The sequence below is a fragment of the Delphinus delphis genome, chromosome 4 (assembly GCF_949987515.2).
Source record: "Delphinus delphis chromosome 4, mDelDel1.2, whole genome shotgun sequence".
In the NCBI taxonomy this organism is placed as follows: Eukaryota; Metazoa; Chordata; class Mammalia; order Artiodactyla; family Delphinidae; genus Delphinus; species Delphinus delphis.
The window spans coordinates 10,548,458-10,564,286 of NC_082686.1; the positions used below are offsets into that span (position 1 = coordinate 10,548,458).

Consider the following 15,829-nt stretch of genomic DNA (forward strand, 5'->3'; position numbering starts at 1 on the left):
TTGAGTTTGCAACAGTCTTGCATCTACATCTGCACAATGATGACAGACATTCTGTTTTTCTCGTTTTGCCTTCTGGACTGACTCTTCTCAAGATGTGAGGTTTACCTGCCACCCCCGGGGAGTTTTCGTCACTCCTTCCCTGCTTTCTCTTGTGTGGTTTACGCCTTCATTTTGCTGGACTTCAGTCACATTAACTTCTCCCCTTCCCTAACGAGACAATAAAAAGTAAGTTGTCTGATATCTTGAAGATATCTTGAAATATGTGTATTTTTTTTTAAACATTGCGCCTGAGTGCTAGTTTCTCTGCGTGTAGAATTCTTTAGTGAACATTGTTTTCTCCAGAACTTTTAGGGAAAGTTCAGTGTCTCCTAGGGTCTAGTTTGGCTGACGTCATTCTGACTTATACACCTTTGTAGGTAACTGCTTTCTTTTTTCTTTTCAAACATCTCTCTTCGTCTTTGATATTCTGAGATGCTCTACTCATGTTTCCGTGTGTAGGTCTTTGTAAGAGGTAGTCTTCATTTGGTAAGTTCTTTCCATCTGAAGACTCATCTCCTTGAGACCTGAGAAATTTTTTTTTTTTTTTAAGCATTCCTCATCTCTTCCCCTTCATTTATTTCTCTTCTTTCTGGAATCCTAGGAGTTGAATGTTGGGTTTCCTAAATTGTTCATCTATCTCTCATAATTTCTGTCTTTGTGTTTTTATGACACGGGTAATTCTGGCATTTTTCTACTAATTAGAGAAGCTTGTATATTGTATAATGTATATTGTAACAGCAACAACAAAAATTACAAGTAGGAGTAATTACAAGACGGATTCAGGCCTTGGGGGAGGCAGGAGGGAACAGAATTGAGGGAGCAAATGAAGACTTTATCTTTGGGAAGGAGGAGGGATGCTTCTTATTGACAAGATAGTCAAGGAGTCAAGTTAAGATACAGAATAATGTTATAGTACAGAGGGGAGATGTTGACTCAAGTTTCGGGGCCTTGATAATCTTATAAAGTAGAAGTTGAGGTCCTCTACTTAGACTGAAGACTGGAGGGTATGAAAAGGGATGAAACATCTGCTGATGGTGAATGGAAGTTTGACCCAGAAGCCCTGAAGACCCATCTGACATACACAAGATGTATTTGTAGTGGGACCGGTTGGCCAGGTTTTGTAACGTCCAATATTTAGGGGCCACGAGCAGGAGGGGGATTGAAATTTGACGGCAAGCATGGTAACAGGACACGGATGAGAGGACTCAACCGAGGCAAAATATTTCCATCAGTGATGTTAATGCGAGAAATGAGCTCAGTAATCTTGACTTTATCCAAGTCGGTGACTCAGTGTCCTTCCCCTCTCCCTTGATCACCGTCACCATGCCAAAGGGTGTCCCAGGAAGAACTGAGACCAAGAGGAAGCTGGGAGCTTTCGGTCCCCAAATTTGAGGGTCTCTGCTACAATCTTTCCATTTACATCAAGTCCGTGTCCAAACATGATCCTTGGTTCACCATCATAAAGCCAGTCATTTCTGCTCGCCCACAGAATATCCAGCTTGGATCGAGGGGCGTGGTCCAGATAAGCCAAGTTCACCCACTTTCGTGGACTTTAGAACGTGGAAGCTGCTTAGAGGTCCAGCTCAATGCTCCTGAAATGGTCTCATTTGGGGTGGTGTTGTTGTTAATGAAATACCCTTTTTTTTTTTTTTTTTTTGCGGTACGTGGGCCTCTCACTGTTGTGGCCTCTCCCGCTGCGGAGCACAGGCTCTGGAAGCGCAGGCTCAGCGGCCATGGCTCGCGGGCCCAGCCGCTCCGCGGCACGTGGGATCTTCGCGGACCGGGACACGAACCCGTGTCCCCTGCATCGGCAGGCGGACTGTCAACCGCTGCGCCACCAGGGAAGCCCTGAAATACCTTTTTTAAATGAACTCTTCCATGGAACCCAACCCATAGAGTGAAGTGCAGCTGCCCCCTTGTGGAGCAGGGGTCTGCCCTGCATCATCACCACAGACCCACAGGATTTCCCCTTACTTTTTTTTTTGCGGTACGCGGGCCCCTCACTGTTGTGGCCTCTCCTGTTGCAGAGCACAGGTTCCGGACATGCAAGCTCAGCGGCCATGGCTCACGGGCCCAGCCGCTCTGCGGCCTGTGGGATCTTCCCGGACCAGGGCTCAAACCTGCCTCTCCTGCATTCGCAGGCAGATTCTTAACCACTGTGCCACCAGGGATTCCCCTCCCCTTACTTTATAATCGATGAAACTGAGGCCAAAAGAGGGCAGGAGAGGTCAGAACTGCACCCAGACCCCCTGTGTTGTGTTCTCTTGTGCTGTCTCCCTGCCACCGAGAAGCATCGGGTTCTGGACCCGAAAGAGCTGTGGATAAATCCAGACCTTTGACATTCTAGCCTCCGTCGGCATGAAAGGGGATATCTCAGGAGAGTTTTAATCCTAGGCTTTTTTACCTTAGCCTCTTATAAAATCCCTCGGTCATAGGGGAGTTAACTGCTCGTGTTCTGGTCCCACAGATGCGTATGTGCCCTTCAGATAAACTGCAAGTTCATTATGAAGATTTTCCAGCCTACTGTCCTTGGCGCTGCTGGGTACCATGTTTCCTTCATGACAAATAGGGCTCTTCTTGCAATATGGTGATCGTTCTCTGCCTTTTCCTGGTCACCAATTATGTTAGTGATCATTAAATTAGGAATGGTCTTTGATAGGCATGCAAGTAAAAGCAGTTTGTTGTAATTTACCAAATTAAATAAAGTGTCTTAATAATTAATTGTAAAGTCATTTTAAAATTGTATCTGTATCCTCTGTATAGTGTTAATTTAAAATGAATTGATTGGCCTTATTAGGGAAATGTGATTTCATTAATTAAAAGTGCATTTGTGTTTTGACATAATGCTTATTTTTAAGAGGTAGATGTTAGCTTAATTTTTAAGTGGTGATTTTTTTATTTTTTCAGGAGAATTTTGTCAGAAAATCAAACTATGCTTTGGCATATTTAAACATGTTCCAGTCATTTAGGAAACAACTTCCCTCTGAGAACTCTTCAAAGTCATGATTCGTTTTTGTGGGTCTTTGTTAAAGTTTGCAACGTGCTTGAGTCTGTGATTGGGGAAAGGGTTTCTGAAAATATATATTTTTTTATACAAAATCATGTAAATCTCTAAAAACGAGCGTTTTCTTGTGCTGTACTGAAAGTAATTTGTAGGTCTTCTTTTCAAATTGTGTTTGGAGCAAGTTCACTAAGTACCTGAGAAAATTAGATGGGGGTTATGATCACATGCTATTTTTGGCTTATAATAGTGTTACGAGGTTGACAGTGTACTTCATGTACCAAAATTTCGGTTTCAAGTTTTCAAAAAAAAATTAAAAAGAAAGAAAAGAAACCAGATCCGCCATCATCAAAGGACAGAGATGTATCATCAGAAAGATGTGCTATAGATAATACAGAAAATGTGTTATAGGTGATATAGGCAATATGGAACGTGACTTCCAAAAGACTTTTGAGCCATGAAGCACGAAGTACTTGGACTACATGCTTTATATATTTCAGTGGTGGAGTGCTAATTCAAGACTCCAGCCAGGCTGCTCTATAGCCTAAACTCTTATTGCTACCAAGGCCAAGCTCACTCTGCTCCCCTCACGACAGGCCGGTAAATCGGAGACAGAGGTGTTGAGGCAGGGAGTACGAGTTGTATTCGGAAAGCCAGCCGGCAGACTGAGAAGATGGCAGACTAACGCCTCCAAAAAACATCTTCTTGGGGTTTGGGTGCCAGTTTCTTTTATAGCACAGAGAGAGGGAGGAGATGAGGAAGTAAAGTAAAAAGGCCATAAGATTTGTAAATGTCCCCTGGGGATTTGTTAATTTCTTCTTTCTTGCAGCCATCCACATGTGGACAGGGTCAGGATGTTTCCCTGAACAAAGGCACTTTGGTGTAACATTCAGGCAGAGGGGCAGGGTTCCTGAGGCAGGCCATTGTATATAGACAGTATCCTATTAGTGTATAGACAAGTGTCCTTTTAGTGAACAAAAGCAATGGGAAGCAAAGGTTAAAGTAAAAGAAACAGATGCAACATGTAGTCAGATCTGGCTCTTCCCTGTTACCTTCTTGCCTAAGAAATTGTCATTTACATCCTGTTCTTGGGATTTTTTTCCATATTCACGAGGCCTCTTACACCACTGGTACTTAAATTCATGGGAGTTAAATGCAGAAGCAAATCAGCTCATTTTCTGGAGAACTCGAGGCAAAAAAGCTTGCTCGGGCTTCCCTGGTGGCGCAGTGGTTGAGAGTCTGCCTGCCGATGCAGGGGACACGGGTTCGTGCCCCGGTCCGGGAAGATCCCACATGCCGCGGAGCGGCTGGGCCCGTGAGCCATGGCCGCTGAGCCTGCACGTCCGGAGCCTGTGCTCCGCAACAGGAGAGGCCACAATGGTGAGAGGCCCACGTACCACAAAAACAAAAACAAAAAAACAAACAAAAAAAAAGCTTGCTCCATTTCCTTCCCTCCCTCCCCCACCTTTCTTTCCTCCTTTCTTCTTTTTTTCTTTCTTCTTTCCTCTTTCTTGTTTCTTTTTTCGGTTATTATCCATTTACTTGATTTGTTCTTTTTTATTTTCTCCAGAGCATATTTTACCTATACCAATTTTTTTTTTTTAAACTCTTCAGTTTTAGAGAGGAAAAGGCATTTTTCATTGTCTGGGATCTTCTAGATTGATGGGTTTTCTTTACAATCTCTACAGGCAGCGTACTTACTGAAGACTCAGTTCATACGAGGGCCTGGGGTTCTCATGCGGGGCCTGGCGGCTGTAGTCACAGGCCCTCCCCTTCCCTGTCCCCTGTTCCTCAGCTTCAGTCTGTGGTTGCACAGTGAAACAATGGGAACAATGGGAAACAATGGGAACACCCCCGCCTTCCCCCCTGCTGCCTCCGGCCTCCTCCAAGGCCTCTCCCCTCCCTGAGATAACTTGCCCTGAGCCCAGTGATCTTTGGCTCCAGAAAGGAATTAACTGATGAACTCAGACAAGGCCTTAACCTCTTTGAGATTGCTTCCTTTTCTGTAAATGGAAATAACACGTATCAAGATGAGAAATTTTAAAAGATAATATATATGAGCACCTACGCACAGTTGCTGGCACGTAGGATGTGCTTAAATTGTTAGTTGCTTTCCCTTCCTTTTCTCTCCTTTTCTCTCCAGCTATCCCTCCACTTCCACCCCCTCACTTATTCCATCCTAGAAGCTCTGCCTTGGGACATCACCCCCAGCCCAAGCAGTGCCTAGAGGGCACACACAGCAGGAAAGGCTCCACTTCTCAGGGTGGAGGGAACGAGAGGCACCTGCCTTCTGTCTGAAGCTCTGGAAGTTCTTTCCCACCAGATCATAGTCAGGTTGGGTTTCTAGTCTAAGATATGCTAACGTGCAAAGAATCACCACAAAATAAAGGTAGCATTCGTTTTTTAGTATTTGTATTAAATTATTTTAAAATGACTGAAGGGAAATGGGCTCTCTTTTGAGTTTCAGTCTTTCAGGATTTATGGCAATTCCTATACAGCAATTCTCCCAACTTCAAAAACGAAGTTATTTATTTTTTTATTTGTCTGCGCCGGGTCTTAGTTGCAGCGTGCGGGATCTAGTTCCCCGACCAGGGATTGAACCCAGGCCCCCTGCACTGGGAGCACAGAGTTTTAACACTGGATCACCATGGAAGTCCCCTCAAATAAGTTTTATTTCAAAAAATTCTCTTGTGAACCTGCCATTCGGGACTTGGAAGGCATTTTCCCATGTGCCCCTGGAAACGCAGGTCCAAACATGTCTATTCCGTGGGTTCCACCTCAGCAGTCCATGAGCACAGCAACTTAGAGAAGCAAAGCTCCCTTCTGCTTAGAGCCTCTCACCCTTAAGCAGTCAGCATGGGATTCCTCCCACTGATGTAAGGAGACCCATCTAAGGAGCTCCATGTACTGTAGACGTCAAGGAACTAAGGTGACACCAACACACCTTCGGTCCCTGGCATCGCTGCCATTCCCCACCAGCAAATGCACATTTTAGACTCAGTTGCAACTTCACATCCTTGTGAAGACGGAAAACAGAATTCTCAAAGTCAATCGAAAAGTTAAAACATCCTCTACTCAAGGTCAAGCTCCTAACAGCCAATCTGATTATGTTAAAATGGTCTTTCGATGGATTTGGTGAGGGAGGAATTGCATCAGATATAGCGTGCCTTTATTCGCCCTTTCTCCTGCCTAATGGGAGCACAGAAAAGTGTCTACCTTTCAAGACGGAATTCTGACTTTGGGGGTGGAGGGCGATGAGGCGTTAGCTAAGCGTCAGCAGCCTGCGGAAGTGCTGAAGTAGGAGTCAGCTTGCAGTGTGCATTTCAAACTTCCGTTAATAGGACCATGGTGTGCTTTCAACGCTGGAGCTCAGGTCCTGAGTGGAAGGCTTACGTCCCCGTGGACGCTGCTTTAAGTGCATTGCCACACAGATCTGTCAACACCTCCCCCGTTCTCAGGGCTAAGACGCTTTTAGGCAGAACCACCCAAATGCACAAGAGACATTGGACAGTATCTATTTCACCCTGATTATCTTCTGTCCACGAAGCAGACAGAACTCTGGAATATAAATGGCAAGAGAGGGACATGCTTCCTCCCCCCTTTTTCCTGTTATGTTACTATTTCATTACACCAGCAACAGCAAGGAGTAGGAAATTCCAATGAAGGCTGTCCTTGCTAGAGATGTCTTTGTTGTAGGTTTAAACCTCACAAAGATTTCCCTAAACATTTTCCCTGTCAGTAACTGGGCTGAGGTTTTCAGTTTCAGAGTTGATTTGAGATTAGTCTGAATGGCTGGTTACCTTTATCTAACAGAGGGATACTCTTAGAGCTTGTGTTCTCAATCTTTTAAGTATTCAGGGTTTCCTTTTACTTGAAAGCATGTGGTTTGTGGCTACACCACCTCGAATTGTAGAAACACGCAGAATCGTAATGGGGTTTGGGGGCGGCCTGGGGTGGGAGGAAGGCAAAGCGATACCATCTATCAGATTTTTAGTTTAAAGCCTTCAGGTAAAGAACGCTGAAGTGAGAGTGCTTGGCGTGATTCTGACCTCTCCTTGGCCCCTCCTCCAGGTGAGGGTGAGGCTCACTGGCCCTGTGTGTCCCCTCCGGGTCGGAGGCGCTCTGACCCCATCCTGCTCCACCCGGGGAGCAGTGATTGGTCCAGACCTGCGTGTGTGAGCTCATGCACGTGCGCAACCGGGATGCGCACGTGTGCAGGTGTCCGTGTGCGCCTTGTGCAGATGTGTCCGTGTGCGCCTTGTGCACGTGTCCGTGTGCGCATTGGGAAGGGAGAAAGGAAAAGGATCAGGGAAGAAGAGGCAAGGAGAGTTTGGTTCCTTGTAACCGAGAAGCTAGAGGACAATGGAACTGTGTACTTTTGGGGGTGGGGTGGGGAGGGAACCTGGCGGTGTTTGTCTTGTAATCAAGAGCTCAGTAGACCCTGGCAATGGGCACCAGCCCAGGACCCAGTGCTTCCCCACATTAGCCCTCCTGTGTCCTAAGGAGACATGTCACTCAGACCCTGCACCCCTCCATGAACGCCACATTTAGGGTACAGGACCCTGCAGTTCCCTCCCCAAATGACCCAAATCTACTTCCAAGGTGTGTATGGACCTCTTCCCCAGACCTGAGTCCTCACCATCCCAACCACCATGTAAATGGTGCAGCGGCCCAGATTTGGGGGCAGGGGCTAAGAGGCACTGCTAGCGGCCAATTGGAGCAGGCAGCCCTGTGTGGACCGGGCCAGCCTCTGAGAGCCCCCAGCTGTGCAGTGTGTTTCAATCAGCATTTCTCAAACGATCTGCCAGGATGACCTGCTTTGTTTCCATTTCCAGTCTCTTGCCAACTGATAAGTACAATATAATAAAAATAAATGACTAGAAGAATGAAGTGGAACAGGAAGACGTACAGAGCACAAGCCTTAATGTTTTATTATTAGATGCAACAGACACGCAATTTTTCTGATAAACTGCTTTGAAAGTTTCTAAACACTCCCAGTTTCTGTTCTGACCTCATTGCAGACTGGCTGCTGTCCACAGACCACACTCAGGTAGCATCACCCTAAATGACAGTAGGGGTCAAATCTTGGACTTAACTTAAAATTATAAATATGTGTATATATCATTGCAAGGTTTTCATAGACTTTCTAGAAAAAAGAAAATCAATGAACATCATATTCAATTTGCATTACTTTAAAATTTATGTTTAAATCTTTTCCAGTGAACAAACACACATGTTACATAGTTGTGATCCTTAACTGGGTGTTTATTCTGCTTTTTTATTTTGAAATATTTATTGATTTAATTATTTAGGCTGCACAGGGTCTTAGTTGCAGCGTGTGGGACCTAGCTCCCCGACCAGGGATCGAACCCGGGCCCCCTGCATTGGGAGTTCGGAGTCTTAACCACTGGACCACCAGGGAGGTCCCTATTCTGCTTTTGTTCACTGGCCCTTTTCTCAGGTGTGCATCCCCGGCACCACTGCCTGGGTCCCAGCCCTCCTCACCTCCCGCCTGGTCACTGCTCCAACCTCCACACTGTTCTCCCCTCTCCCCTCTGTTCTGCGTTCAAGTCAAACTCTACAAGGTGCCCAGAGCGGTCTTCCCAAGTCACAAACCGCATCTCGTTCCTTCCAGTGGGCTCACAGTTCTCATAGTACAGCCCCTACAGCCTTCTAAGGTCTGACCTGGACCCTGCTTGCCTCTCTGACTTCATTTCTTATTTCCCACACCACCATCCTTCCCACCACACCACGTGTGCTCAGCCACGCTGAGTTCCTTGCGGTCCTGGAAGGTCCCTGCCTTTTCACACTTCCCGGGCTGTGGCCCTAATAAACCAGCTCTCTGCACCCAGCGCTCAGTGAATGCTAGCGGTTAGTTCTTGCAGATAACAGACTTCCCGTTTTGCTGCATTTCCACAGATATTTTTCTATCATAAACAGCACTGACTTAAGCATCTTCAAACTATTTGTCTTTTTTTTTTGATATAGGAATTAATTCTCCCAAATGGAATCATAGAGTCCAAGATTATGGACCTTATAAACATGGTTGCACATTGCCGACTTGTTTTCCAGAAAGGCTGAGCCACTTTCCAGTGTCAACAGCAATAACTCATGAATTTCAGCTCAGAAATATGGTGCCAATATTGGCTCCAAGATAAGTTTTACACTAGAGTGTACAGTGAGTTCTTAGGTTTGTAACAGCTAATGTCAAACGAATTGGCTTTCCGCTTTGCATGTTAGTTCTGCAAAGGCAAGGGCCTGTCTTCCAACATTCTTTTTCCCTGAAAACAGTGGACACCTAATCAATACATGATGGCGACGGTGGTGATGACACCCAGCCTGACGCTGAGGTGAGCAGAAGTTAAGATAAAAGGTTTGTTGAAGGAAGATGTCCCTCCTGATGTGCCCAGCAAAGGTGGAGCTAAAGAGTGACAAGGATAGCCAGGCATGCTGGTGGCTGAAGGTTGACGTGGATGCGCCACCAGCAGCATCTTTGATTATTTGGGGTAAGGATATCTAATTAACACATGTGCTTGTTTTAATAGGACCAGCACGGTGAGCACTTTACATGTTTCCTGTTGAATCCCCTCCACAACGGTATGAGCTAACACCCGGGTGTTCTTATCCCTTTTTACCGATGAGACACTAAAGCCCACAGAGGTGAGATAACTTGCCCGAAGTGGCGGGTACACAGTGCACAGAGTGAAGCTGGGGTTCAATCCTGGGCGGCCCGGAGCCCTGACACCACCCTGTGACAGCACCGTGCTGAACTTCTGCATGTGCCCTCACTTATAGTTCTCTTTTTGCGGTGGTTGGTATAGAAAAGTCGCAAGTTCAATACAAGTAACTTTTTTTCTGAGCCATTGGAAAGTAGTTGCCAGGTGCGCCCACCACCCCTGAATACAGTAGCACGTCCCCTAAAACAAGGACACACTGCCAAATAATCACAATACAGCTATCGGGATCAGGACGTAAGCACTGACACATTACGGCCATGTAATCCTGAGACTTCGTTCAAAGTTCTCCATTTGTCCCAGTGGCACCCTTTGGAGTAAAAGGATCCCTTTGAGGCTCACGAGTGGCGAGTGGCTGTCTGATCCCTTGAGTGTCCTTCCGTTTAGAACAGCCCCTCCGTCTTTCCTGAACTCTCAGGACCCGGACACTTTTGAAGGGTACCAGACCTGTCACTTCATAGAATGGCCATCAGTCTGGGTTCTGCGGATGTTCCCTCGTGATTAGATTCGGTTCTCGTATCTTTGGGTTTTTTTTGTTTTTTTTTTTAAGAACAGTTCAGCAGTGTTAAGTATATTGACGTTGCTGTCCTAGACACTTCAGGTATAAGAAGGCAGTGGGAGGATGCCGGCTCCTTGGCCCCGCCTTCCCTCCCTCCTGTTCTCCCACTGGTGTAATCCCTCTGCCCTTTGCGGGGCCTCCCCAGGGCGTTGCCACGTGCCTTTCTTCCTGTGCCCCCTGTGTGTCTGCCCCCCGCCCCCGCCCAGAAAATACGCCTTCCTGGGAGCGCCTGGCTTGTAGTAGGTATTCAACCAGTGGTGACCAAATATTCAGAATATTTAGGGATCATTATGGAATATAGAGTAATCTGATTTTTCAGGAGCATGAGAATATGTTCCCAAACTGATTGCTGCAGATGAAATCAGGGCTCCAGGAAGTCTTTATTGATTTACAGCCAAAACGTGACCTTCGGAGATTACCCCTGAGGGAAATAGAGCAAGATGATTATTTTATGTGCCCTCATAATGGAATTCACAGAGCACTCGGTCAGATTTTCTTGAAGCGCTTGTTCTGCCTGAAATCACAGAAAATATGAGGCCGATTTGGGAGTGGCCCGCTTTATTGCAGTCACATTTAAGAGAATGTAATGGAGTGTAGCACGAGTGCACTGGCGTCACGCACGACGTGGAATTTTCTGGGTAGTTCCCTGAATTGGAAAAGATAGGATCTTGAGCCTTTGAAGGAGCCAGATCCCGAATCCTATGCGCCTGTGGAAAATTGGGTGGGCCAGGAGCCAGCCCAGGCTGCATCAGCTATTTGAACAGCAGGACCATTGTGGTGCCCTGACATGGGACAATATTGACAGAACAGTTCTGAGTTAAAATTCAGGTTTTATTGCTGTTGACACCGTGTACGAATTCCTTTTTGGCTTCTTTTCATAAACAGATGACTCAGGTAACTAACTTTTATGTAATCTAATCCAGAAAGAGGGAAACATTTTCCAGAGAGAGCTCGTCCTTGCAGTTCTGCTGTCAACTATTCAAACAAGCCAAGTAGAACTAACAACAACATTTTTAACTCTTGGAGGAAAAGAAAAGTATTCAGATGTATTTTTGTTTACATAGAGAGCATCAGAATGGTATTTAAAGTAAAGAGGATATGCAGGCAGGTCACTATTTTCTTTTCCTTTTTTTTTTAGTTTTTTGTTGTTGTTGTTGATTTTTTTTTTGGCTGGGTGGCATGCGGGATCTTAGTTCCCCCACCAGGGATCGAACCCTCACCCCCCCCACCCCGCAGTGGAAGCGCAGTCTTTTTTTTTTTTTTTTAATGATTCCAATTTTATTTTATTTTATTTTTTTAACATCTCTATTGGGGTATAATTGCTTTACAATGGTGTGTTAGTTTCTGCTTTATAACAAAGTGACTCACTTATACATATACATATGTTCCCATATCTCTTCCCTCTTGCGTCTTCCTCCCTCCCACCCTCCCTATCCCACCCCTCCAGGCGGTCACAAAGCACCGAGCTGATCTCCCTGTGCTATGCGGCTGCTTCCCACTAGCTATCTACCTTATGTTTTGTAGTGTATATATGTCCATGCCTCTCTCTCGCTTTGTCACAGCTCACCCTTCCCCCTCCCCATATCCTCAAGTCTGTTCTCCAGTAGGTTTGTGTCTTTATTCCTGTCTTACCCCTAGGTTCTTCATGACATTTTTTTTTCTTAAATTCCATATATATGTGTTAGCATACAGTATTTGTCTCTCTCTTTCTGACTTACTTCACTCTGTATGACAGACTCTAGGTCTATCCACCTCAATTTCGTTTCTTTTTATGGCTGAGTAATATTCCATTGTATATATAGCTCAATTTCGTTTCTTTTTATGGCTGAGTAATATTCCATTGTATATATGTGCCACATCTTCTTTATCCATTCATCCGATGATGGGCCCTTAGGTTGTTTCCATCTCCGGGCTATTGTAAATAGAGCTGCAATGAACATTTTGGTACATGACTCTTTTCGAATTATGGTTTTCTCAGGGTATATGCCCAGTAGTGGGATTGCTGGGAAGCACAGACTCTTAACCACTGGGCCACCAGGGCACTCCCTAGATCACTATTTTCAACATCAAAAATCGTCCAACCACGGCTTACGAGTATACTTTGGGGAGTTTTTCTGTACTAAAAATAAAAGTTTTGAAGTAACCACTTAACAAAAAGTTTTTTGGTGCATAGAAAGTGGCGTAGATTGGGAGCTTTTATCTTGTGTTTACACCAATCACGATTTCAGCACAGCATTAGTTTTGAAGTATTCTCAGAGAGTCTTTGCTGGATATTACTCTTTTTTTCTTTCTTTATTTCGCCATTAATTCTCCATGTAGCTTCCCCCAGGCTCTCATTGTGCTCCTTAAACAGATGTATCATTCTCCTGATGTCTTTGTGAAATTATGTCAATGTTTACAATTTTTGACACTCTGTTTTTGTTGTCACTTTAACCAAATTTTCTTCTGGTACATTTCAAATTATCGTATTAAGTATTAAAATTATTAAAGAATTGCAAAATAGTTTCCCTTATAAAACCCTATTTTCATTATTTAAAATTGTATAACGACCCTCCTTTTGGACAGATATTTTCCAGTAAATGGCTGCCCCACAAAAAACCAACCACCTTGAGATGAATATCAATATGGACCTTCATTGTCTGCGGCTGTTCTTTTTCATCAGTTTTTATTCGTATGCTATTACCTGTCTTTTCTAAGTGTAAAAGATGGAAAAATAGTAAAGGAAGATCCTGCTTGTTAAGTTCTTACAGAAGTCTAGGTTGATATTCTTATATGGAGCAATTCACAGAGGAGTTTTTAAAAGATTTTTATTCACAGAGGAGTTTTTAAAAGAAATATAGTTGATTTACAGTATTGTATAGTTTCCGGTATACAGCAAAGTGATTCATATATATACACACACACACACACACACACACACACACACACACACACACACATATATACACACACATATATATATGTTCTTTTTTAGATTCTTTTCCATTATAGGTTACTACAAGATACTGAGTATAGTTTCCTGTGCTATACAGTAGGTCCTTGTTGGTTATCTTTTAATTTTTATTTTATACTGGAGTATAGTTGATTAATAATGTTGTGTTAGTTTCAGGTGTACAGCAAAGTGATTCAGTTATACATATACATGTATCCATTCTTTTTCAAATTCTTTTTCCATTTAGGTTATAACAGAGTATTGAGTAGAGTTCCCTGTGCTGTACAGTAGGTCCTTGTTGGTTATCTGTTTTATATATAGTAGTGTGTATATTTTAATCACAAACTCCTAATTTATCCCACCCCTCCCTTTCCCCTTTGGTAACCATAAGTTTGTATTCTATGTCTGTGAGTCAATTTCTGTTTTGTAAATAAGTTCATTTGTATCATTTTTTAAGATTCCATGTATAAGTGATATCATATGATATTTGTCTTTGTCTGACTTACCTCATTTAGTATGATAATCTCTAGGTCCATCTTTGTTGCTGCAAACGGCATTATTTCATTCTTTTTTATGGCCGAGTAATATTCCATTGTATATATGTACCACATCTTCTTTATCCACTCCTCTGTTGATGGACATTTAGGTTGTTTCCATATCCTGGCTATTGTAAATAGTGCTGCTATGAACGTTGGGGTGCATTTATCTGTTCGAATTAGAGTTTTCTCCAGATATATGCCCAGGAGTGGGATTGCTGGATCATATGGTAACACTATTTTTAGTTTTTTTAAGGAACCTCCATACTGTTCTCCATAGTGGCTGCACCAATTTACATTCTCACCAGCAACGTAGGAGGATTCTTTTTTTTTCCACACCCTCTCCAGCATTTATTATTTGTAGACTTTTTGATGATAGCCATTCTGACCAGTGTGAGGTTATACCTCATTGTAGTTTTGATTTGCATTTCTCCACAGAGGAGTTCTAAAACTAGGCTTCTCGCAGAAACTTCCAGCCCCTTCCAGTGTGAGTGCTTCCTTCCTAAGCCCCTTCATGGGTTGCTTGCATCTGTGCCAGCATGTGCCTTTGATCAGCCCACACCTTCAGACTAAAGCATGCTTGTCAGAGTCATAAATCACGCACCTCTGTTAATAGTTTAGGCAGATTTGGGGTTTGTGCTAGAGTGCTCAAGAATGCCTAGAACCTTACTTCTTGGATTAAAAGATTAATTGGGGGAAAAAAATTTGTACTGGTCAGTTAACCCTATCTCAGTTCAGAGCCTAAGACGTGAATGAGCTCACAAATCAGTGTTCCCTTTAAAGTCACGTTTACTGACTCACCACAGAAATCTGAGGGCATGTGTGTATACCTCAACTATGCCTTTTTTGGTACCGTCTTAAGGATTTACAAGACGGTGTATTTGGGTACAGCCATTCTGGGTAATAAACAGTCAGAAGGCATGAACATGCATGTAGATGTTGCCAGTAGGAGCTACATGACCTTGGGCAAGTGATCTGAGCTCACCGAGCCTCATTTCTCAAAGGTAAGGATGAGAATGCCTTCCCTATATCCTCCAGAGAATTTCCGGAAACTCAAATGAGTTAGTACATGTGAAAAGACTTGTACACTGCACAGTGTAGGTTGAACGTAACTTAAAAATATTATTATTCAGAGCCTGCGTAATAAACAGGAAAATGGGAGGTACGTTCTCAGAAGATCGTCAGTACCTTCTATGGGACCCGGTTCTGGATTTTTGACTGACTTAATCCATGGAACAAGGGGATCTTTGAGAGCACAGCGTCTAAAGCATTATTAGGCTGATCAGACCATTGCCAGCAGGACGTTTGTTCACCTTACAAACAAGTTCTTTATCTTCTCCCTTGCCTATGAAAGTTATGGAAACGCCTACATAATAGGATTCTTCATGGAGCTCATTAACTTGAACTTGTCTGAACTCATCATTCACAAGCGGACCAGCCACTGTCCAGAACAAACAGGGTTAGATAAGAGTTCTTACAGAAAGCATCCTGTGCTGTGAATCAAACACAGATTATATTAAGCTTCCTGACACTACTTAATTTCTCAGGCAAGTTTTCTTTCTTTTTTTTCCCCCCTTATCCTGACCTTGTATGAATTTTCCAACGATTCCTGGAATAAGTAGGCTACATTTATCTATCTTTGCATTCTCACAATTTCCAGTGATTCTAACAGAAATTTCATGCAGCTAGGATGACAGTAATTTATGGTTTTTTTTAAAAAAATTATTATGATTACTCGGAAGCCTATTTTTAGTATTCAGGTGAAATGGGTTTATAGTACTCCATTAGCATAGATATGAATACATGAGTGTTAATATCTCTGCCTTGCTTTCCCACAATTTGTTCCATTATATAAGCTGAATTATGTTATAGGTGATTATGATCTTTCCTGTCCCTGCTATGATCCTTTTGGAGCTCCTTTACCATTGATTTTGCAACAGATGAGACAGATCCAGGGAGATGAAATGTTCAGCCCAGCACAGCACAACTTGTTTTTGCCAAAGCTGGGGCTAAAGACCAAAACTGACT

The 15,829-nt window shown here is 43.7% G+C and overlaps 1 protein-coding gene across 2 annotated transcripts in view; it reads left to right on the top strand.

Moving 5' to 3' along the window:
• The window catches only part of RCAN1 (regulator of calcineurin 1), a 95,835-nt gene that overhangs the window by 38,718 nt on the left and 41,288 nt on the right, over positions 1-15,829 (top strand). The gene's annotated exons all lie outside the window — the stretch shown is intronic.